Source organism: Eptesicus fuscus, chromosome 4, assembly GCF_027574615.1.
Source record: "Eptesicus fuscus isolate TK198812 chromosome 4, DD_ASM_mEF_20220401, whole genome shotgun sequence".
Lineage (NCBI taxonomy): Eukaryota > Metazoa > Chordata > Mammalia > Chiroptera > Vespertilionidae > Eptesicus > Eptesicus fuscus.
In genome coordinates, this window is record NC_072476.1 from 8,132,265 (window position 1) to 8,155,037 (window position 22,773).

General features: G+C 45.6%; 1 pseudogene; it reads right to left on the bottom strand.

Moving 5' to 3' along the window:
* Positions 1-11,935: 11,935 nt before the first annotated feature.
* On the bottom strand, positions 11,936-22,256 carry LOC103296342 (elongation factor 1-alpha 1-like; annotated as a pseudogene).
* Positions 22,257-22,773: the final 517 nt, after the last annotated feature.

The following is a 22,773-nucleotide window of genomic DNA, read 5'->3' on the forward strand; positions in this document are numbered from 1 at the left end:
TTCACGACACCCACAGCCAATCAGGAGTGACTATGCAAATTAACCCAACAAAAATGGCAGGTTAATTTGCATATGCAGGCGCCGAGTGATGAAGCAGGCATTCTGCACTGCTCCAGCCGCTCTGGGCCTCTGGGCAGTGTGGGAAGGCAGAAAGGCGGCTCCTGGCTGAAGCAAAGGCGGTGCCGGCAGCCAGGGGAAGGAAGGCCCGTTCTTGCACAAATCTTCATGCATCAGGCCTTTAGTATTTTAATAATAGCACTGACCAGGGGGACAGGAGACTATGGCCCGAAATCTAGGACAAGAATTCCCTTGTCCTCCAACTATTTTGGTTAACTAAACGCATGATTCTTCCCCCCACTGTGGCCTTCCTGGAACACTGTTCTGTGACCTCCTGGTCTATCTGACTTCTGCTCATCCTTCCTAGGTCAGGTCACACATGACCTTTTCTGGGAGTTGCTCACAAGCCTGGATTAGGTGCACCTTGCAACTTAAAGATGCACTATCATCCACTAGCCTGTCAATGAGCCCTTGAGTACATGTACCATGTTCTGCTAACTTTTATATCCTAGCATCAAGCAAATGTCTGCCTTATGATTAGTGCCGTAAACATCAGTGGAGTGGAGACTGCTATCCTCTCTGGCCCTTATTTAATGGTCTGTGAAATGGGGTTGGGTTTGCTGATCTCTAGGGAGACTTCCAATAATAACATTTAGTATTCCAGATTCTTCTATTGTTTTATCTGGCCATCTATCTTCTTTAGCAACCGGGAGCAAGGTGTGCCACCTATATTATGCTGAAAACAATATATTGCTCGCAATGTATATTAGCTTAATAATTTTAGTATATGTGCTGCCGAAGCGAGCACAATATTAGCTTAATAATTTTAATGCAAAAATTAGTGTACATAATGTTCTGCAACTTGCTTTTTTTAATTCAACAATGTATCATGGACAACTTTCTCATCAGAGCTAGAGACATAGCTTATTCTTTATAATGGCTACAGAGAACTTCACAGAGGCTGCTTGACCAGTCACCTACGATGGACATGTAGGTTGTTTCATTTTTCTCAGTTACAACCGGTGGGGAGCATTTTGGTAGGATATTCCTGCAAGTAGAACCACAATATCAAGAGGTTATGTGCATTGAACCTTCTCATCAGTACTGCCAACTTGCCCATTGAGTGACCGCATTCATTTATGTTTAAGGTGATGATATCACACCGCCAAGAATAATTGCAAGTGCCCCTGCCAGCTTTGAGGACTTCCCTGGACTGGGGCTATAAGGTCATACAGACACATCTTGCTTTACCTCATTTAGGCTTCTTGAGTCCCCTAGTTCTACAGTCAACAATCCACCTTGATTACATATCCTGCCTTTGTGAAGGAAGCTCCTGATCCTTTGAACCAAAGACTTCCTCCCATCCCTCAGGCTATCCAGGTTTTTCGGACTTGGATGGTTTAACTCCTGGAGTTGGGCATATTTTGCTGTCTTTCTCACAGTTGTACTTGTTCAAGTTCCACCACTTCTAGGAAGTCTGCCCTGATGCTCCCCCCAACCCCCTCCACCCTTCCAACCTTTTGCTCCCTGCTGGGTTAGTTGCCCTCCTGTGTTTACTCCAGGCTAATCATACATAGTAGTAGATAGCATGGTTTTACCGCTCTTTATGCCGTTTCTCGGTCAATAGATGATTTCTAAAAATTTCATTGGTAAAAACAACACTATAAAGTTTTGCTCCCTTCCTTTATTATTACTTTGGGCTAAATTCCAATGAACAGAATTTGTGTATGTGTATCTATTGTTCTGTGTATAGTTATACAGATCTAAAGTATAACAATTTAGACTCTATTCAGTGTTACGTGTAATTGCCTGCTCCAACTGTAGTAACCAACTGTGATAACCAGTGATGGAGCTTTTTTTCTCAGTATCTTGTTTCACTCTGATGACAGTCCTGTGAAATAAGCAGTTGTCATCTTTGTTTTGCAGACGAAGGCACTGAGCTTAAGTAGCTCAATGACAATGAGTAAGGTAGCAGAGTCATAATTTGTGTTTTGATCTGTCTGCTGTCCAAGTACATGGGAGGCTGCTATATTTCCTGAGCTCCTAAAGCCAGAAGTTTCCCAAGCTCATCTGGTCCAAGGCTCAATATGGGGATTTACCTAAACTATGCCAGGCAGACGGATTAGATAGCTGGGTTTCAAACTCTGGGCTTCCCTTGGTTTCTAGTTCTTATTTTCACTCATCACTAGAGCAAGAGGGTCTCCACTTGACCAGCTCAGCTCTTCCATGCTGCTACTCAAGGCATCTCCTGTTGTGCAGCTCATTCTTCCTCTAGGTCATGGATGACAAAGGCCATGTCCTGCCCCCTGAGGCAGAAGGAGACTTGGGCATTAGGATCAAACCCATCAGTCCCATAGGCATCTTTTCTGGCTACATGGTAATGAATTTGTGCTCTTCCACCTCTGCCCCCTAGTGGGAATATGGGGCTCTGAGAGTGAGGAGGGAGGGTTCAAAAGTTATGAACTTCCCAAGAGGCATCAACAAGGAGTAATCAGTGTCTAAGAATGGGTGCTTTGCCAAGAAAAGAGTTGCCATTCACCCCTGCCATCCTTAGCCTATCACTAAGATCTCATCTGAAGAATTATCTTTATTTGGATAACCCTTTCCACCCATAAGAACTGTTTCATGGCAGAAAGCTTATTGCCCTGAACTATATGTGGTAACGTTCTCCCAAGGGTAGCCCTGGATCCAAGTATCATCTCCCTACTCTGTATAATTGATCCTCAGTAGAGCCATGTTAGACCCATCACACTGAGACTCCACCATATAGTCTCAGATGGACTCAACACCCACAGAGATATGCCAGCAGGGGCTGAATGGTGACCAGGAGAAAGAGTCAAGCTGGGGGTCAGGAGATCTCACTTCAGGTCTTGCATTCCTACCTTCTGACCTTAGAATGTTAGAAATAGATGATCCTTGAGTCCAACTGCCTTGCTTTAGAGGTGAGGATGTGAAACCAGAGATTACAAGACTCATGCAAGCCCACCACGATTGAAAAGGGCATGAACTTCCTCAAATATTAAATCAAATAATAAATTCAGTAGTAATAGTTGCTGTTATTTATTGTGTACTCACTACATGATATGAACTGTCCTAAAGCACTTTGCAGACATTAAAACTCACTTAATCTTCCCAATGACCTTATGAAATCCTTGGTGTCAAATTGCTTGAGTTCAAAACCCCACTCCACTATTTACTGTGTGAGCAAGTGACTCATCTTTCATGCCTCGGTTTCCTAACCAGTAAAATGTGTATTATAATATCTCACAGTATTACTATGGCTATCAAAAGGCATTAATATTTGTGGAACACTTAGAACAGTGCTATAAAAGTATAAGTATTTCTCTCTTTACCGCGACCAGCATGGCTAGAGAGTGGACAGGAGTTCTGAGTAGGGGCGACGGGGGATTGAGAAAATGAAAGAGACAGACACAAAGACAGTAGGAAAAGCTGGGACCAGGTGGGACAGCTGGCCCTCTGATGGAGAGACAGTGACCCAGAGCTGGTGCAGCACGTTTATTTTATACAGTATAATTCCAGGAAGTTTTACTAGAGTTTAAGACAAAGGAAATTATGTGAAATCATGGTTAAAGATCAAGCTGCAATTCTTCATTTTTGTGGCTTCTTTGTAGCTGTCACTCCTGGCTGAGCCCAGATAATTGCGTCCATTCCTTGCACCTGGCTGAACTTAAATAATGAAACCCACCCCCTGGCACCTGAGCTAAGGGTCAGGCTGACAACATACCTGCCTCTGGCATGGTATGTTTCCAGGACATGGCTCTGCCAACGCCACTGGACTCAGCTGACAATAATCAAAGAAATGCTCATGTGCCTTCCCAGGTGCTCTCTACATATAAGAGTGTGTAAAATAAAAGAATTGCCAGAGATCCAAATTATCACTCCCATTATACAGATGAGGAAAAGTGAGTCTCAAAGATGAGAGCATAGCCACTGTGCACTTCTCCAGGCATTTCTTGGGTGCTGTTCCACTCCATTTCACATTCCAGTGAGAACTAAGGCATGGAGTTCTCCCCATTTGACAGTCCAGGAAACAGATGGACTCAATGCCCACAGAGATATGCCAGCAGGGGCTGAAGGGTGACCAGGAGAAAGAGTCAAGCTAGGGGTCAGGAGATTTCACTTCAGGTCTTGTCTTTGCCATCTGTAATGGCTATTGGGCTTTGGACACGCCTCTTGATCTCTCTGATCTTCAATACCCTTATTTTTTAAATGAAGACGCTAGCCTATGAACTCCCTATGTTGCCTTCCAACCCAGTGACTGAATGTCCAATCCAGAGCCCACAATCCTACACTTGAACAAGATACAAAGATGCACTAACAAAGGGTGAACCCCAAGACTTCTCACTGTTCAAGAGCAAGTGCCTCAGCTGAACAGAGGGGTCCAGGTGGTATATTTCTAGAACTTTCAACTCTAACAAAGGGGGAAAATGTACCATAAACCTTGGTACCCTTAAATGGTGTCATGAAATGGAGCAGGAATTAGTTAGGCTGACACCTAAAGGGAAAGTGGGATCAGTCAGGGAAAATGCCCTAGAGCATGGGTACATGAGTGCATTGATATCACCTTTAGACTGGATCAGGGGAGTAGGGGAGAAACCCTGGGAGGAATAACTGAAACGAAAGGGACACCAGCTCCACTGGGGCTGGGGTTGACAGGTTTAGGGCATGCCTGCCATGCGTTGTTGTTTAAGTTGTAAAATGCACAACCTGCACGTCTGTTCATGGCAGCCCAGCCTGGGACAGAGGATTTAGGCATTGCAGGCACAACAACTGTCTTTCTGTGGTCACCAGGACAATCTTGAGAAGACAACAGCCAACATTTGAGAGGATTTTTGGCTCATGGGAGACCAGACAATCCAGGGTCAAGAAGGATATTTCCAGTTCATGGGGCGGCAGATGATATCATGAACTCCAGTGAGTGAGCTTGATTTCTGGGCTGAGAAGAGTAATCTGCATCTTTATTCTGACAGATTCTAGACTTTGGGGTTGGCCTAGAGGTTGTGTCCAGTCTTCTCTGACAGGTAGGTTCTTCTCCAAGTACCAGATTGGACCCATAGAGGTGGAGACTGCACTAATGGAGCACCCTGCTGTGGAGGAGATGGCTGTGCCAGCAGCCCAGACCCTATCCGAGGAGAGGTGATAAGGGAGCAGCAGCCTGGGGGTGTGCAGATTTGGGAAACGAGGGCATATAGTATGATGGTTAAGAGCATGGACAGCCTGGGTCAAAATATTGGCCATACTGCTTACTATCTGTGTGACTTTGGGCAAGTTACTTCGCCTCCCTCAGCCTCAGTTTCCCATCTGTGAGATGAGGGGTTGTTTGATGATTAAACGTGTTACTATTTATAAAGTGCTTGGAATAATATCTGTCACATAGCAAGTACCTCACAAGGTCTACTGTTATTGGCACTTGAATAAGAACTGATCCCTGACCAGGAGAACCTAGGAGGAATTTGAACCAAGAGATTAGAGCCCTTGAATCATGGGATTTACAGTGAGAATATGGGCAGAATATGGGCAAGATGAAAGACCCTTATAATAATGCCATGGTTATAGAAAAAGATCCAGATGGAGTCTATGGGAGCTTGGTGTATGTGTGGGGAAAGTTAAAGTGCAGAGGTGTGGGTCAATGTCCCGGTACATTTCTGCAGGTGCAAGTTGACACTGTCATATCTCTGGCAAGTATGAGACATATCACCATAGAAATCATAGCAGCCACTAGGCATGTGCCCCAAGAGATAGGGCTGGGATTGGACCCGAAACCCAGGTGGGTGCTCTTGACCAGAATCAAGCCCACAACCCTTTAGTCCGTGGGCCAATGCTCTAACCACGAAGCAAACTGGCTAGGGCTGCTCTCTCTCTCTCTCTCTCTCTCTCTCTCTCTCTCTCTCTCTCTCTCTCTCTCTTTTCAATCCTCACCTGAGGACATGCTTCTCATTGATTCTAGAGAGAGAGAAAGGAAGAGGGGGAGAGAAACATTGATCAGTTGCCTCCCTCACTCACCTTGACCAGGGGATAAACCTAGGTGTGTGCCCTGATTGGGACTTGAACCCTCTGCAATCCTTCGGTGCACAGGACGCCACCACAACCAACTGAGCCACACTGGCTAGGGCTTGCTTACTCTTTTTAATGAGCATTAATGGAAAGAAGGAACCAAAGAAAAGGTACAGAATCAAGGCAGCAACTTTTGATAGAGGGAGGGACTTGAACACATGTGGCAAACATTGTTTTTCTCCTACTGTTATGCACTGAATTGTACCACCCAAATTCAATATCCTGAAGCCCTAAGCCTAAGACCTCAAAATGTTTGGAGACAGGGCCTTAAAGAGGTGATTAAGTTAAAACGAGGCTATTACTGTAGGCTCTGAACCAATCTGACCAGTGTGTCCTTCCAAGAAGAGATTAGGTCATACAGAGAGAGAGAGACACCAGGGGTGCATGCACAGAGAGACGGACACGTGAAGAGGCAAGCAAAGAGGAAACTAGCCCTGCCAGCACCTTGACCTTGGACTTCCAGCTTTCAGAACTGTGAGAAAATAAGTTTGTGTTGTTTAAGCTGCCCAGTCATGGTGTTACGTTATAACGACCCTAGTAGACAAACACACCCACCCACTGATTTTGTTCAGAATCAGAGTGAGCTCATCACTAGGACATGAATCATGATGTGATTAAGCCAATCCTTTTCCATTTCTCTTCAATTAAGTCAATTAGAAAGTTTCAGTTTGTTACTTCTACATCTTCTATTCTTATCCTGGTAGAGAACATTTGTTACTCAGCAAATTTTCACACTCTACTCACCCGCCCGCCCCCTACCCTTCTCAAGGTAGGAACATAGTTCTTCACTCCATGAGGTCGAGCTTGGTCCTTTAATTTGCTTTGGCCAGTAGAATGTTAATAAGAATGGCACAAACAGGTTTTACAGGTGCCTATTTGTTTTGGCTTGATTTTTGGTGCTTCTGCCATTCATCACGAGAAGAATATGCTGTGGAGAATTGCTGGCCCCAGAATGAAAGGCTCAAAGAGTAAACATAACCTCAACCCATATCCTGAAGCTGAGCCTCCCAAACACCCTGCAGATGTGTGAGGAAGAAGTATGTGTTGGTTTAAGCCACTGAGGGGTGAAAATTGTTTGTTATGCAACATCATTATAACAAAAAGGAACTTACAAAAGCTCAATTCTCCTTTTTAACAAAAAGACCAAGACTAGCCTCAAATACTTGTCAGGCAACCATATCCAAATGAGATTTAAAAACGATGACAATTAGTGCTTTCATTGTATGCATTTTTAGTTTAGTTTTTTTTTTTCGGTTGTGGCAATTAAAATTAATTTTTAAATTATAGTAGTGGTGCAGTTTCATTTGGATGATTAATATTTTTTGTTTTTTAATTTAATATTTCAGGGAATCAATGTAAAGACAAATACTGAGTAAATAAGACTATAGGTAACAGTTAGTTATAGAAAAAAGAAAAGAAAAGAAAATGAAGGTGAGGCATAGATTACTGAAATTTGAGAAACACTGGAGTCAGAATGGGACAAAATTACAGAAGAGAAGGGAAGGGATGAGGCCAAAATGAAAACCCAAAGAAAAGGCAAGGAGTGTCATTTTTACCTAAAAGGAAATAGTCAAGGATGGAAGAGAAAGGAAGCTGACTTTTGGAGTTGAAGGCTATGAGTTTGAGTTCTAGTTCTGTTACTCCAGAAGAGTGCCCTTGTAATAGTGAGGAATTGTAATCCCACCACCATAATGTTGGCATTGTTTCTGTGCTGATTCTGACTGATATGGAGCTTGTAGATAGATGGCATGTTTGTATAAGAATCCTAGGAACTAACTTCAGAAGGTGCAGACTCCAACCCCTAGTCTTCCCAGTTCCAGGAGATTCACTGACCTTCCACCATAGAACCAGGATGATGTAGAACCAGGATGACAAAGACCAGGATGATACAGCAGACCATCACTTGACCAGTTTCAAGGTCCTTATCAGAATAGACTGTGCTGGCTAGAACATGGAGACCTTTTCAACCTTCTCCCCTTGATTTCTTTGTTCTGCTTTCCCTCTCCCTCCTTATAAAAACCTCTGCCTGCACTGAGGTAGGAAGATGGGCTTTGGATAAGAGTCCCCCACCTTCTCAGGTAGCCGACATTTGAATAAACCTCTTTCCTTTTTCACCAGCAGCTGTCTTAAGAGTTTGCTTTCATGGTGGCAGGCAGCCCAACCTTGGTTTTGGTTACACCCTGCTCACTCTGAGCCTGTTTCCTCATCTGGGAAATGAGTGTGATCCCACATCATCATTACTGAGACTTTGGGTTCTTGTCTCCTGATAGAAAAGAATTTAGACCAGAGACACTGATAAAAGCAAAGGCAGATTTATTGGGGCTTTGCAGAGGGCAAAACCACTCAGGTTATACACCCCAAATGTGGGGCTTAAGAGTTTTTATTCCTTGGGAATACAGAAGTTTCTGGAGTTAACCAGTCAGGGTGTAGGTTGGCTGGTTCCTTTTTTAGGAACACTTGGGTCCCACTGAAGTCCTGGTACCAGTTAGTAAAGCAAAACATTCTGAGATTGTGCAAGGCTTATTATGGGATGCAGAAAGGGACTTTCCCAACAGGTATTGAGTTTGTCTCTGGAGTTTTGGCTTGGCTTTTTTAAAAAAAATTTCTTTATTGATTAAGGTGTCACATATTTGTCCTCATCACCCCCATTCCCATCCCACACCCCTCCCCATGGATACCCCCACTGCCCTGTTGTCCTTAACCATTGGTTAGGCTCGTATGCATGCACACAAGTCCTTTGGTTGATCTCTCCCCCCTACCCCCACCCTCTCTTACCCTCCCTCTGAGGCCCGACAGTCCGATCGATGCCTCCTTGTTTCTGGGTCTGTTCTTGTTCATCAGTCTATGTTGTTCATCATTTCCCCTAGATGAGTGAGATCACGTGTTACTAGAAATATACTTTGTGTAGTTAAGTCTTGATTTTTGTTGGTGTCACTGGGAGGAATTGACCTCCAGGCCAATTGGCTGTGAGGACCCGCTGTATCCATAAAGGAAGAATTGCTGTGCAGGAGACACGTTTATGGGCTGGGACTTGTTCCAGTAGGGCTTTGGCGCTCACTGAGTCTGCCTCTTGAATGTGTCCCTTATGCGAGTGGTTGAAATCTGGTGTCATCTCACAATGACCACTAGATGCCCTCGTTTCTGGGTCTCCAATGGGGTGTAGGTCAGCTACTGTCTGAGGCCACTCAGCAGGAGTTACAGCAAAAACTGCAGTTTTCTCCTCTTTGCTTGAGTGGTTTTGGAGCAGTCTGACTGGAACTGCAGTTTATTTGGTTAAGCTGACACAGGGCAGGCCATTTATATGCAAAAGCTGCTGTTTGGAGTCTGGGCGGGTTTGTAGAATGTGTGGGGCGGGTCTCAGGGCGGGGCAGGGTCTCAGGGCGTCACTAGGCTAGGGCATGGCAAACAGCAATGGCTGCAAGCCTGCCTTTTCTGCCTTTCTGCGTTTCCAAGCTCCCCGCATCCCGTGCTCCAGCGCAGTAAACACTGATTGCTGGGCGCACCTCTGCAAGAAAGTCACTCTCACTTTCCGACATGATGGCCGAGAGTCCAGCTTCTCCCCGTAGGTGTCTGGGTCTCCCACGCATCCCCAGAAACTGGATTTCAGAGTGATCGGGAGCTTATCTCCCTTCAGGTTGGAAAAAAAGCCACGTGTCCCGTCGCCCGCCACCAGCCCGATTCAAGCGCCTCCGTACCTCAGCCCTTCCGCGTTTGTTCTTTCTTTTTCCTTCTTAGCTGTAAATCTACCACTCAGCCAGCTTTCCCGTGGTTCTGGGTGGTAGACGCTTTGTCTTTTAGTTGTATTTTTGAAATTGCTGTGTGTGGCACAGTTTATTTGTTTAACTTTGCTGCCATCTTGGTTCTCTCCTCATTTACAGTTTTCTTATCTCCTCTGGTTGATAGAGGAGGAAGGGCAAAAAGAGAGGAAGGACTTGCTAAACTTGGTAGGGTGGAGAAATTTACAGGGCCCTGCTCATGCCTGTGACACCATAGTCCCACACGGGTCAGCTGAGGCGGAACTAAGGCTTATGGGGTTAAGATTAGTATATTTTCTCATGGCTTGTGTAAGGTGAAAGAGAAAGCCTGCCAGATTTTTATGACTTTCCTGGGTGATCTCTGCTAACTTCTCATAATTAACTGCTTTGTGGGCTGCCTTTTTCACCCCTTCTAGCCAGCAGAAAATCATGTGGACCCGAGACCTGCAACCTGCCTGCCCTTCCGTATAAATTTATAGTGGGTCTCTGCCAGGGACAGCACCCGCTCTGACTAGAGGGGGTGGGGGGAGGTGCCAGTGGAGGGTATCTGCATGGCCCTGGGCATGAAGCCAGATTTGGCACCAGCAATCTCCCGAAGGGGACACTTTGGGGCTGGTGCCGAAGTAGGGGAGGAAGAGAGCCAAAAACTGTTCGAAAGTAGGTGTGAAATAGGGTAGTAGCAGTGGGATTCACTGGGTTGGGTGGTAGGCTCTCAGCCTGCTGAGATAGAGGAGCCCTGGGCTGGGGGACAGGGGGATGGTTAGAGAGATCAAAAATAGTAAAGAAGGAGGAGGATTTGGGATCCTCTGAGGGCTTAGAGTAAAGAAGGAAAAAGCTAAAAGGAAAAGCAGCTGTTACAGAGAGAAGAATACACCCTTAAGTGTAAAAAGCCTGGATATACAGGATCCCAGACCACTTGCCTTGCTTCCCCTACTAAGGACAGAGTAAATGGTTAATGCAGAAAGTTGGGGGGCATTGGCGGGGAGAGCAGGGAGAGATAAGTTTTTGTTGATGTTTGCTGGCTGGTTTCTTCAAGGCCACAAGCATTCTGCAAAGCACTATAAATCTTTCTCTGCCCCGTTTTATTCCCTTTAACCCTTCCAATACACATAGAGAAAATCTCATTGTCCAGCCAGATTAAAAGGTTCCTATCTCCGAGCCTGGCAGGGCGGGGTTACTGGGTGGGTGCTTCTTGGGCTGCGTGGGAATGTTCAGCAAAGAAACTTTAAAATATAATATTTTATTGGCCTTACTAGAAAAGAATTAATTCTATAGCCAAGACCAAATCTCAAGGTTATTAAGGTACATTTTCTTGAAAGCAAAGGTCTATTTGAAGTGTATTCATGAATATTAATGTAAGAAATGCTGACTGTTTACTTTTTGGTAATCATTGAAGAATTTAGGTTTCTAAGAATAAGGAATTCTAATACATTTTAAAGGAAAAAGAAAAATATTAAAATAAAGATACTTAATAGAAGACCTAAGGCATAGTTATGCATTTATGAAAAACATAGAAAGAGGGTTGGAAGGCTAATTTGAAAGTGTGAAGTTTATAAAGGTTATGTATGTAATAAGAAGGGACAAAGTAAGGTTTTAGTAGCAAGAAAAAAAAAAAAAGCAGTCAGGACAGGGGCAGGTGTGACTTGAAAAACAAAACAAAAATACACAACACTAAACTCCCAGGTGCCAAGTTGGGGAGAGACGGAGCTGAAGTCCGAAGCCGCCCTGGTGATTTAAAGCTGGTTGCTAGGCAGACCAAACTCAGCCACCGAGAGCCAGGTGGGAGAAGGTGGAGGGGCTAGATGCCTGAGTCACGATGGAAGCAGCAGGACAGCAGCAGGAGCAGCAGCGAGAAAGTGGGGGATGCCAGGCTGTGACCTGACACCCGAGCTGATGCCCAATGAATTATGAGTATTTTACAACACACAATAAAAAACTTAAACATTTGACTTACTGGTTAAAAATAAAAATGACACACAATGAGCCCTGTGAAAGTAGCCAGCAATAGAGCTAGGAAAAGTTTCCTGGTTGCAAATGTACTGAAAGGGTTAAGACTTCAGCAGCAGTTTCTGATACTGCAAGTAGTCGGGAGAAAAGACACTCCTTTGAGCTGGAGGACTCAGGACTTTAAGCTCTCCTGGGGAAGTGGAGAAAGTTAACCCCTTAGACCAAGGGGTGGGCAAGACACCTGGTTGGGGTGGGGGCTAGATGCCACATTCCTACAAGAGATCGCAGGAGAGGCCACAGTCGCTGCCAGGAAGAAGGACAGGCGGCATAGTAGGGCCTGAAGCCCAAGCCACCACGGCAGGGGCGCTTTGCAATGTACAAACTTGTCTCTCCCTGCAGCCCAGGCTGTTTTTAGCTTGCTGCTTGGAGCCAAGGGGATGGCAAGGCAGGAGAGGGTAAAGGAAAGGCACTCTCCATAGACCAGAGAGCCTTCAGGACTTTCAGACTCTCCTGGAGAGGAAAAGTGTGACTGAGGGACTGGCCGAAACCCCTCTGGGTTAGGAGGACCTGAGGCTACATGTTGAACTACCTAGACTGCAGTTTGCTGGGCAGAAGTGCAAGCCTGGAGGTAAGGGATTAAGGAAATTTGAGTTCACTTTTCTGTTTGTTCACAGTCAGGGCTTGTGTGCAGCAAACAACTTCCTCCCATGCCGGAATACATTTTAGGGAAATTGGACAGACTGTGTTTGCAGCTAGAGAGAAGAACTGACCGCCGCACACAATCCCTGACTGTGGCTTACAGAGAACTGTGCAAGGTGACTCCCCTGCTACACTCCCAGGTGCCGGTTGTAGCCAAGAGCATAGATCACCCTGCATGGCATTAGAGCAATGTCCTACATGATGGACTTGGCTGATGCCTTCTTCTCATGAACATGGCTCCATAGAGACAAGGACAATTTTGCTTTGTGTAAAAAGGTAAAAAATGGACTTTAGTCACCTCCCTGAAATGTTTATATAGCCCTGCCATGTGTCATGTTTGGTAGCAGAAAATTTGGCTGCCTAGAGAGGACACAGTGCCAATACTGTACTTCATTATGTCAACATGTTATATTAACCTTTGATTCTCTTACAGATCTGAATACAGCTGCCACCAATTACTATAGACCTATGTAGGTCTACAGGCTTTAGTAGTCTTTGGGAGTGGCTGGTAAATGTCCAGTTTCCCACACTAAGCGTCATTGTTATGGCCCTATGTTAGCTGTCCTGGAAGAGAGGTATATAGGATTGAATCTCAAAAGAAGCAAAGGGTACCTCGCTGCTAAAAGAGCAGGTGCCCAAATGGGCAAGGAAAATAAAAAGATCTTAAAGCAGGTCAGTATATTTTTCTCCTTATATAATTCCTCCAAAATTTAGCTATCCTACCTAATAAAAGAGTAATATGCAAATTGACCATACCTTCACTACACCCACAAGCCACACCCACCAGCCATGCCCACCAGCCTATCAGAGCAAGTATGCAAATAAACCCAACCAAGATGGCTACAGCCACAGAGAGCAAGGTTTCCCAGGCAACGGAGGAAACCAAGCTTTCCGCCTGCCCTTGCTGGCCTAAGCCTCCACTCAAGCTATAAAGTTTCGATTATAGAAGGTAAACAAATCCAAACAGAAATGACGGCAGCCACGGAGCTGGAGAGAGCAGGCCAGGGTTGCTCCCGGCAACGGAGGAAGCCAAGCTTTCCACCTGCCCTGGCCAGCCTAGGCCTCCACTCCAGGCTACAAAGTTTCAATTATAGAAGGTGAATTAACCCCAACAGAAATGGCTGCTGGCCATGGAGCAAGCAGGAGGCTTGGCTCTGCTCCAGGCTACAAAGTTTCAATTGTAGAAGGTAAATAAATTCCAGATACCAGGGCCTCTGCTTGGGTCACCAGGGGGCGTGGCTGGCCTGCATACCACCACAGGCCCCTCGCTCAGGCCGCCCCATGCCCCAAGGGAACCCCCATCCTGATCTGGGACACCCTTCAGGGCAAACCAGCTGGCCCCCACCCATGCACCAGGCCTCTATCCTATCTAATAAAAGAGAAATATGCAGATTGACCATCACTCCAACACACAATATGGTTGCCCCCACGTGGCCAAAGATCCTGCCCCCATGTGGACACAAGATGGCCACCACAAGATGGCCAGCAGGGGAGGGCAGTTGGGAGGCACCAGGCCTGCAAGGGAGGGCAGTTGAGAGGGACCAGGCCTGCAAAGGAGGGCAGTTGGAGGCGATCAACCCTGCAGGGGAGGGCAGTTAGGGGTGATCAGGCTGGCAGAGGAGGGAAGTTGGGGGCAAACAGGCTGGCAGGGGAGCAGTTAGGCATTAATCAGGTTGGCAGCAGAGTGGTTAGAGGGTGATCAGGCTGGCAGGCAGAAGCGGTTAGGGGCAATCAGGAAGGCAGGCAGGCGAGCATTTGGGAGCCAGCAGTCCTGGATTGTGAGAGGGATGTCCGACTGCCCGTTTAGGCCCGATCCTGGGCAGTCGGACATCCCTTGAGGGGTCCCAGATTGGAGAGGGTGCAGGCTGGGCTGAGGGACAGCCCCCCTCCGTGCACGAATTTTGTGCACCGGGCCTCTAGTACTTAATAAATAAATCATGGCAATACAGTTCTTTGCATAAATTAAATAAGACCGGTTTCGAATAGTGGTTTTATTGATTGAAAACTTTGACTGGAGTATCATGTTTTAAAGAGCCCTGTTTGAACTCTAAAGACTTGAAACCAATAAGAGTGCTACAGAAAAGGCATGGTATCCTGCTTGATAGCCTGCTGGGGTTCTTGTTCCAGCATTAAGAAGGGTTCAGCAATCTGGAGAAATGTTGTGTGTAGATTAAGTAAGAGTCCAAAGGTGGAGATATTTTGAAAGGCATTGGGGGTCAGAGGAGCTTTAGCTAAAGGAGCTAAGTTCTCCTTGTCTCAGGACCCCTTGCTTTTTATTAACACAAGTTGTCCTAAGGCAAGGTGGATATATACACTTCAAAGGCCAGGATTTCCTACAGAAGCATTATCAGATTGGGGAATAGCCTATGGCTGTTCAGGTGTTTGGCCAACAGGAAGCAATAACATGTAGATTAAGATGCCCAGAGCTGTCTGGCAGCAAACAATCATCTATTCCAATCTTTTTCAGGTTTGGGAAAATGCCTTTAGCCATTCCCAATAGGTGATAACATATGTGACTCAGCCCTTGTTGAGTCCCCAAGTTCCATCAACCTTTTGATGAAACTTGCAATTATGACATGCTGGAATTGGCTTCCAGCAATAGCCCTGAAAATAAGTGGTGCTGGAATGTCAGGCCCATACCCTACCATCACTGGCAGTTGGTCAGAGTAGAAGGGAAGCAATAAGGGCACCTCTGCATCTCTGTGGGACCCACACACACTCTAGACCGCAAGGAGTAGGAGGGCTACTGAAATGGGCCTTAAAGCCTAGGGCATGGGCCCTGGTAGAGCCACTGCAGGTGAGGAATTCACCTAACTCAGCAGATACTGCAGGCAGGCCTGATGGCAACTGGATGGCTTGGCTTCCTGGCCCTCCGGGGCACATTAAAATTCAATCATTTAATTCCGGCAAAAGTAGTCAGTTACCATTCTTATTGTGTTTATGAAAACAATCAGGCCAAATTAAATACAATAGATAAATCAGTCTTGATTTGGCCTTTTAAATAACAGAGGGATAATTTTAAGGAAAAAAATTATATTTCAATAAAAGTTATTAAAACTAAAATGTTTTCTTTCCCTCCTACCAGACCATTTGTTACAGTTTGTCTCCACCAGATCACAAGCCCACCTCCTTAGGTGCCCAGGCCTCATTGTCCCTCTGACAGACAGCAAGGATCTCTTGGCTCTGAAAGAAAACTCCGCCCCTCTTCAGCATTTAAGTAGCCAGAGGAACCCACCGATGTCCATTTTCCCTGAAAGAATTCAGAGCCAGGATCCTTAAGGTAATATATTAGGCAGTAAGACAGACATGAGCAGAGCAAGGCTGATGGGCCAACTGGCACTACCAAATGTAACCAAGTCTTTCCACCTCTACATATATGAGATAAGGGGCTTAGACTGAACCATCTGGTCTCAGGCACTCACCCTCGGGATGTCAGCACAAAAGGCCAAATTAATTGCCCTTACTCAGGCTCTCAGGTGGGCAAAAGACAAATCAGTAACAATTTACACTGATAGCAGGTACATGTTTGCAACAGCTCACGTACACAATGCTATTTACAAGGAACAGGGATTTTTTACTTCAGCTGGGAAGGACATTAAAAATAAAAAAGAGCCAAAACCGGTTTGGCTCAGTGGATGGAGCGTCGGCCTGTGGACTGGGGGGTCCCGGGTTCGATTCCGGTCAAGGGTATGTACATTAGTTGCGGGCACATCCCCGGTGGGGGGTGTGCAGGAGGCAGCTGGTCGATGTTTCTCTCTCATCGATGTTTCTAGCTCTCTATCCCTCTCCCTTCCTCTCTGTAAAAAAATCAATAATATATATATATATTTAAAAAAGAGATTTGGCTCTACTAGAAGCCATCTAGTTACCCAAAGTAGTGGCATTGGTCCACTGTAAGGGACACCAGAAAGGGGACTCCCCAGAAGCAAGAGGGAACCAAGCCATGAATAAAGTGGCCTGGGAGGCTGCCCTAAAAACCGGTAGGGCCTCTACAGATTCTAGTGACTCTTCCAGACCCTGACCTACCCAACTAAGACAGAAACAGCCACCATAGTATCTAAAAAGTTACTCCAGGAAATAGTCCCCAGATTAAAAAAAAAAAATCTAAAATCTATAATCAATCTTTACTCAAGTCCTTACAGGCTTTACAGTACACCCAAAGAGCAGTCCAGAAGCATGTCTGAGATGCTCTGCCTGTACTAGCTTCTGATCCGGTTCATCCCTTCCACCCTGGTGACTCTGGGTAAAAAAATTTACCACTCAAGGACTGACTCCTACCTGGAAGGGACCACACACTGTCATCCTGACCACTCCTACAGCAGTCAAGGTCAAAGGGATCCCAACATGGCTTCATCACAACCAGCTCAAGGCAGTACAGGCAAAATGGACAATCCTGGACCCTTTGGGTCCTCTAAAGATAAAACTTCCATGTGCTCGATGTTATTAATTATCTTTATAGGACTTGGTAAAGGAAACCTCAAAGCTGAATGGGTTAACAATGTTAACAACCCCCTCTCCCACAATAACCCACAAGAGTCAATGATTTGACTCATTTACATAAAACCAGTGGGGAATGAAGCATAGTAATGATCCCTTCTTTGGGAAAACGGCTGTTTGAAACTGCTGTTTTGAAGTTCTCTGCTATTTCTTGCTAGTCCCTTGTTCCATAAGTCAACTATGTTACTTTTAGATGGTCTCTTATTCTGTAAAAATAACTTTTTTTAAAACTTAAATAATAAAAAAGATAAACTTAACTGCCTGACCTTGCAAGTTAGCCATCTAAAGGGGCTGATATGCTGATTCTGATAATAATTCCCATATTCTCATGCCAAGTGTCTGTTCATTATGTATCCAAGGTTACAGGTGTCTGTATAGATCTGATATGTACTCAAGGTTACAAGTTGTCTGTATAGATATGACAAATGTTTGTTAGATATGATATATACTCAAGGTTACAAGCTGTCTACAAAAATAACTTACACAAAGACCTAGAAGGATATAAAAAGGGAATACTCCTTCCTGTGTTTGTTCAGAATTTGACATAGATATTCTGCTCTGACCCTGCATGCAGTAAACGACTCCTAATTAATTGGCTGGTTAAGGCATCTGGTATCTAGCTCACTGATTGATAATACAACACCTTCAGGGTCTCAGTACTCTAAAAAAAAAAAAAAAAAAAAAGAGGGTCCCGGCCAGACAGTGTGGCTCGGTGGTTGAGCTACCTATGAGCCATGAGGTCACGGTTCAATTCCCAGTTGGGGCACATGCCTGGGTTGAGGGCTCAATTCCTAGTATGGGTGTGCAGGAGGCAGCCAATCAATGATTCTCTCTCATCGTTGATGTTTATATCTCTTTTTCCCTCTCCCTTCCTCTACAAAATCAATAAAAATAATTTTTTTTAAAAAGAAAAAGAGGGTCCTAGGATAAGAGAAACAGAGACCCTCGGACTTGGAGCTGAATAAAGAGCCCACCCTGCAATTGGTTTTGGAGGTTCAGATTCCCCAGCAAGCTGCACAGATAATATGCAAGAATGTGATATCTGAAACCTGTAATGAAGAAAGGACCCTACAGAGGCCCTGAAACAACCTTTGTTTTTTCCTTTTATCATTTACATGTTATTTAGAGTTGCAAATGGATAATACCAAAGATGTCCCGAAAACTGTTAAAGGATATTCTCTAAACCCCCACCTCCCTGCAATCACAGTTCTCCTCCCTAGAGGTAAATAATGCCAACCCCCCCATCCTTTCAAAGAGACCTGGAGGGTATTTGAAGAGAGCCAATGGTAGAGAGCTTAGTTGGTTTTCTCCCTCCTTACCCAGGTTGTGTTAAAATTTGCACCCCATTGGAGCTCCCTCTGGCCGCCCCCTATATATAAAAGAACTCACTGTCCCTCAGGTCCTTTCTTCATCTTCCCAGTAGTGTGGGTGGAACAGGAAAAGCCTCGGGAAGCTCCATCACTGTGGTCCTGGCTTGGGCTAATAGGTCAGTACTTCAGTCAACATTATCCTGGACGCCAGGTACTATCCTGGTGTTCAGCATCTGGTCCTCGCACCTGGTCCCAGTCACTGGGGAGGTAAAAGCCCAGGGACACCAAGGTCCTGGACAGCAGGCTGGCTCTAGAACCAACCGAGGAATAGTGGAGGTACATGGCATGAAGCCAAATCTCAACTTGAACAATCTCAGAATTTTCTGAAAATGACATTTCCCCCAATGTTCTGGGTTGTGTAAGAAGTAGTGAGTTCCCTGTCTTGTTTGCATCAGATTATCTGATTTCCAAGTTCTCTCTTTCCTTCTAGAGATGGCACCAGCCAAAGAGCTTCTTGGGCCCAGCAAGATCTGATAAGTGATCCTCCCACCTCCCCCAAGATTCTGAGGCACAAGGAACCAAAAGGGATGCAAAGCTCAATTGCCTGTGGATAATAGCTGGTCTGTCTACCAGGTGGTGCCAAATTCTTGCATTCATTTATTCAACAACTAGAGGCCCGGTGCATGAAATTCGTATACAGGTAGGGTACCTAGGCCTGGCCAGGGATCAGGGCCGATCATGTTCCCCACCTCCCTGCCTTCCTGCCTCCTCCTTTCCTCTCTCCCTCAGCACCCTGCCACCACTGCTGGTCGCCTGCCATGTTCCGCGCCACCCCCAGTAGTCAGTGAACATCATAGCGAGCAATTGAACTCCCATTCTACTGGTCGAACTCCCGAGGGGACAATTAGTATATATATATATATATATATGCTAAGTGATGGAATATCACATTCCATCACATACCAGTGATGGAATCACCTAACTACTAATATATATATATATATATATATATATATATATATATATATATATATATATATATATATTAGTAGTTAGGTGATTCCTAGGACTGGTATTGTCTCATCCAATAACTTTGTTATTTTAATGGGTCTCAAAATTCTGTGACAGATTTTTGGTCATGTTGTTTCCATTGAAGAGTACTGATTAAAACTAATAACTTAAAAACTGCCACATACACACAAAAGAACCAAATGATCCATAAAACATTCTCCTTTCCTTCTGAAGGTTTTCCGATGCATTGTAATCATTAACCAGTCTTTTACTATTAAACTTAAATGGCCAATTGAGACAAACAGTTCTGAGACCGTTCTCCCACCACTGAGTAAGACAGGGTGGCAGGTGTTGGAAATAATATTCATTTAGCTTCTGAGCTTCCTGGGCAGACTTGGTGACTTTGCCAGCTCCAGCTGCCTTCTTGTCCACTGCTTTGATGACACCCACAGCAACTGTCTGTCTCATGTCACAAACACTGAAACGGCCCAGAGGAGGGTAGTTAGAGAAGCGCTAAACACACATGGGCTTGCCAGGAATCATATCAATGATGGAAGCATCACCAGATTTCAAAAATTTAGGGCCATCTTCCAGCTTTTTCCTAGAAGGACAATCAATCTTCTCCTTCAGCTCAGCAATTTTGCAAGCAACATGAGCTGTGTGACCATCCAGTACCGGTGCATAGCCAGCACTGATCTGGCCCTGTGAAGCCAGCTTGCTTCCATTGGTGTGTCACCAGCCACATTGCCTCGGCGAACATCGTTCTTGACGTTGAAGCCCACCTTGTCCCCAGGAAGAGCTTCACTCAAAGCTTCATGGTTCATTTCAACAGGCTTCACTTCACTTGTAACGTTGACTGGAGCAAAGGTGACTACCAGGCCGGGTTTGAGAACACCAGTCTCCACTCTGCCCACAGGGACAGTACCAATACCATCAGTTTTGTAGACATCCTGGAGGGGCAGACGCAGGGGCTTGTCAGTTGGACGAGTTGGTGGCAGGATGCCATCCCGAGCTCCAAGCAGCGTGGATCCACTGGCATTGCCATCTTTACGGGTGACCTTCCATCCCTTGAACCGAGGCATGTTAGCACTTGGCTCCAGCATGTGGTCACCATTACAACCAGAAATTGGCACAAATGCTATTGTGTCAGGGTTGTAGCCAATTTTCTTAATGTAGGTGCTGACTTCTTTAACAATTTCCTCATATATTTTCTGGCTGTAGGCTGGCTCAGTGGAATCCATTTTGTTAACACCAACAACCAGCTGTTTCACACCCAGTGTGTAGGCGAGGAGTACATGCTCACAGGTGTGTCATCAAAGCAGTGGACAAGAAGGCAGCTGGAGCTGGCAAAGTCACCAAGTCTGCCCAGAAAGCTCAGAAGCTAAATGAATATTATTTCCAACACCTGCCACCCCATCTTACTCAATGGTGGGAGAATGGTCTCAGAACTGTTTGTCCCAATTGGCCATTTAAGTTTAATAGTAAAAGATGCCTGCTTCAAATTTACCATCATCACCAGCAATAATCAGGACAACACAGTCAGCCTGCGATGTGCTTGTAATCATGTTTTGTTTTGTTTTTTTTAAATTTCTTTATTGAGCCGAAACCGGTTTGGCTCAGTGGATAGAGCGTCGGCCTGCGGACTCAAGGGTCCCGGGTTCGATTCCGGTCAAGGCATGTACCTTGGTTGCGGGCACATCCCCAGTAGGGGGTGTGCAAGAGGCAGCTGATTGATGTTTCTCTCTCATCGATGTTTCTGGCTCTCTATCCCTCTCTCTTCCTCTCTGTAAAAAAAATCAATAAAAAATATAAAAATAAAATAAAATTTCTTTATTGATTAAGGTGTCACATATTTGTCCTCATCCCCCCATTCCCATCCCACACCCCTCCCCACAGATGCCCCCATCCCCCTGTTGTCCTTAACCATTGGTTAGGCTCGTATGCATGTACACAAGTCCTTTGGTTGATCTCTCCCCCCTACTCCCACCCTCCCCTACCCTCCCTCTGAGGCCCGACAGTCCGATCTATGCCTCCTTGTTTCTGGGTCTGTTCTTGTTCATCAGTCTATGTTGTTCATCATTTCCCCTAGATGAGTGAGATCATGTGTTACTAGAAATATACTTATAAGAACTGAATGTGAGATGAACAATAATAGTTATGCTGACAGGCAAATGAATCAGTATGTAGTGAGTTTCTTTCTGGACCAACAGTTCTTTTAGACCCAATTTCAATGTCCACCAGTTCCTTATGTGTACATGTCAGCACTGACTTTTCAGCTCTGGATGGTGGACAAATGGTGGTAATGCAGGTTCGACTCCCTCTGGTTTGGTCTCGCCCGGACCCAGGGGCGTGGCCTCACCCGGACTCAGGGGCGCGCGGCCTCACCTGGACCTGGGACCCAGCATCACCTGGGTCCCGGGGTGCGTGGCCTCACCCGGACCCAGGGGCGCGTGGCCTCACCTGGACCCAGGGGCGCGCGGCCTCACCTGGATCTGGGGGCGTGCGGCCTCACCCGGGCCCGGGTCCCAGCCTCACCCGGACCCAGGGGCGCGTGGCCTCTCCCGGACCCAGGGGTGCGGCCTCACCCAGACCCAGGATAATCATGTTTTTGATGAAGTCTCTGTGTCCTGGGGCATCAATGATGGTCACATAATACTTGCTGGTCTCCAATTTCCACAGGGAGATATCAATGGTGACACCACGCTCACAGTCAGCTTTCAGTTTATCCAAGATCCAGGCATACTTGAAGGAGCCCTTCCCCATCTCAGCAGCCTCCTTCTCAAATTTGCTCGCTGGTTCTTTTGTCGATCCCACCACATTTGTAGATCAGACGGCCAGTAGTGGTAGACTTGCTGGAATCTACGTGTCCAATGACAACGATGTTGATGTGAGCTTCCTTTCCCATTTTGGGTTTGATTTAGTAGTGGTTTTCAGGACACCTGTGTTTTGGCAGCAAACCCATTGCAGAAAAGGGGAGAATACAACTTTAACAAAGAAAGTTTCCTCCCTCATGGGACTCACATTTTAGTTTCTTGTGGGAGGAGAAAGGGAGAAGCAGACAATAATTAATAAAAATATAGAATAGGATAGGTTGTGGCAAGTGGTATGGAAAATTCGGTAGGTAAGAATCAAAATGATTGCAATTCTTTCTATTTTTAGGAATAGAAAATATAGGGGGTGGAATAAGAACCATCTGCTTTTTTTGTTGTTGTTGTTAATCCTCACTTGGGGAAATTTTCCCATGGATTTTAGAGACTGTAGAAGGGAGAAATATGGATGTGAGAGAGACATATAGATTGGTTGCCTCTTGCACACACCCTGACTGTGGCTGGGATCGAGCCCGCAACCTAGGTATGTGCCCTTGCCCCGAATTGAACCCGAGACCTTACAGTCTTTGGACTGATGCTCTAACCACTGAGCAA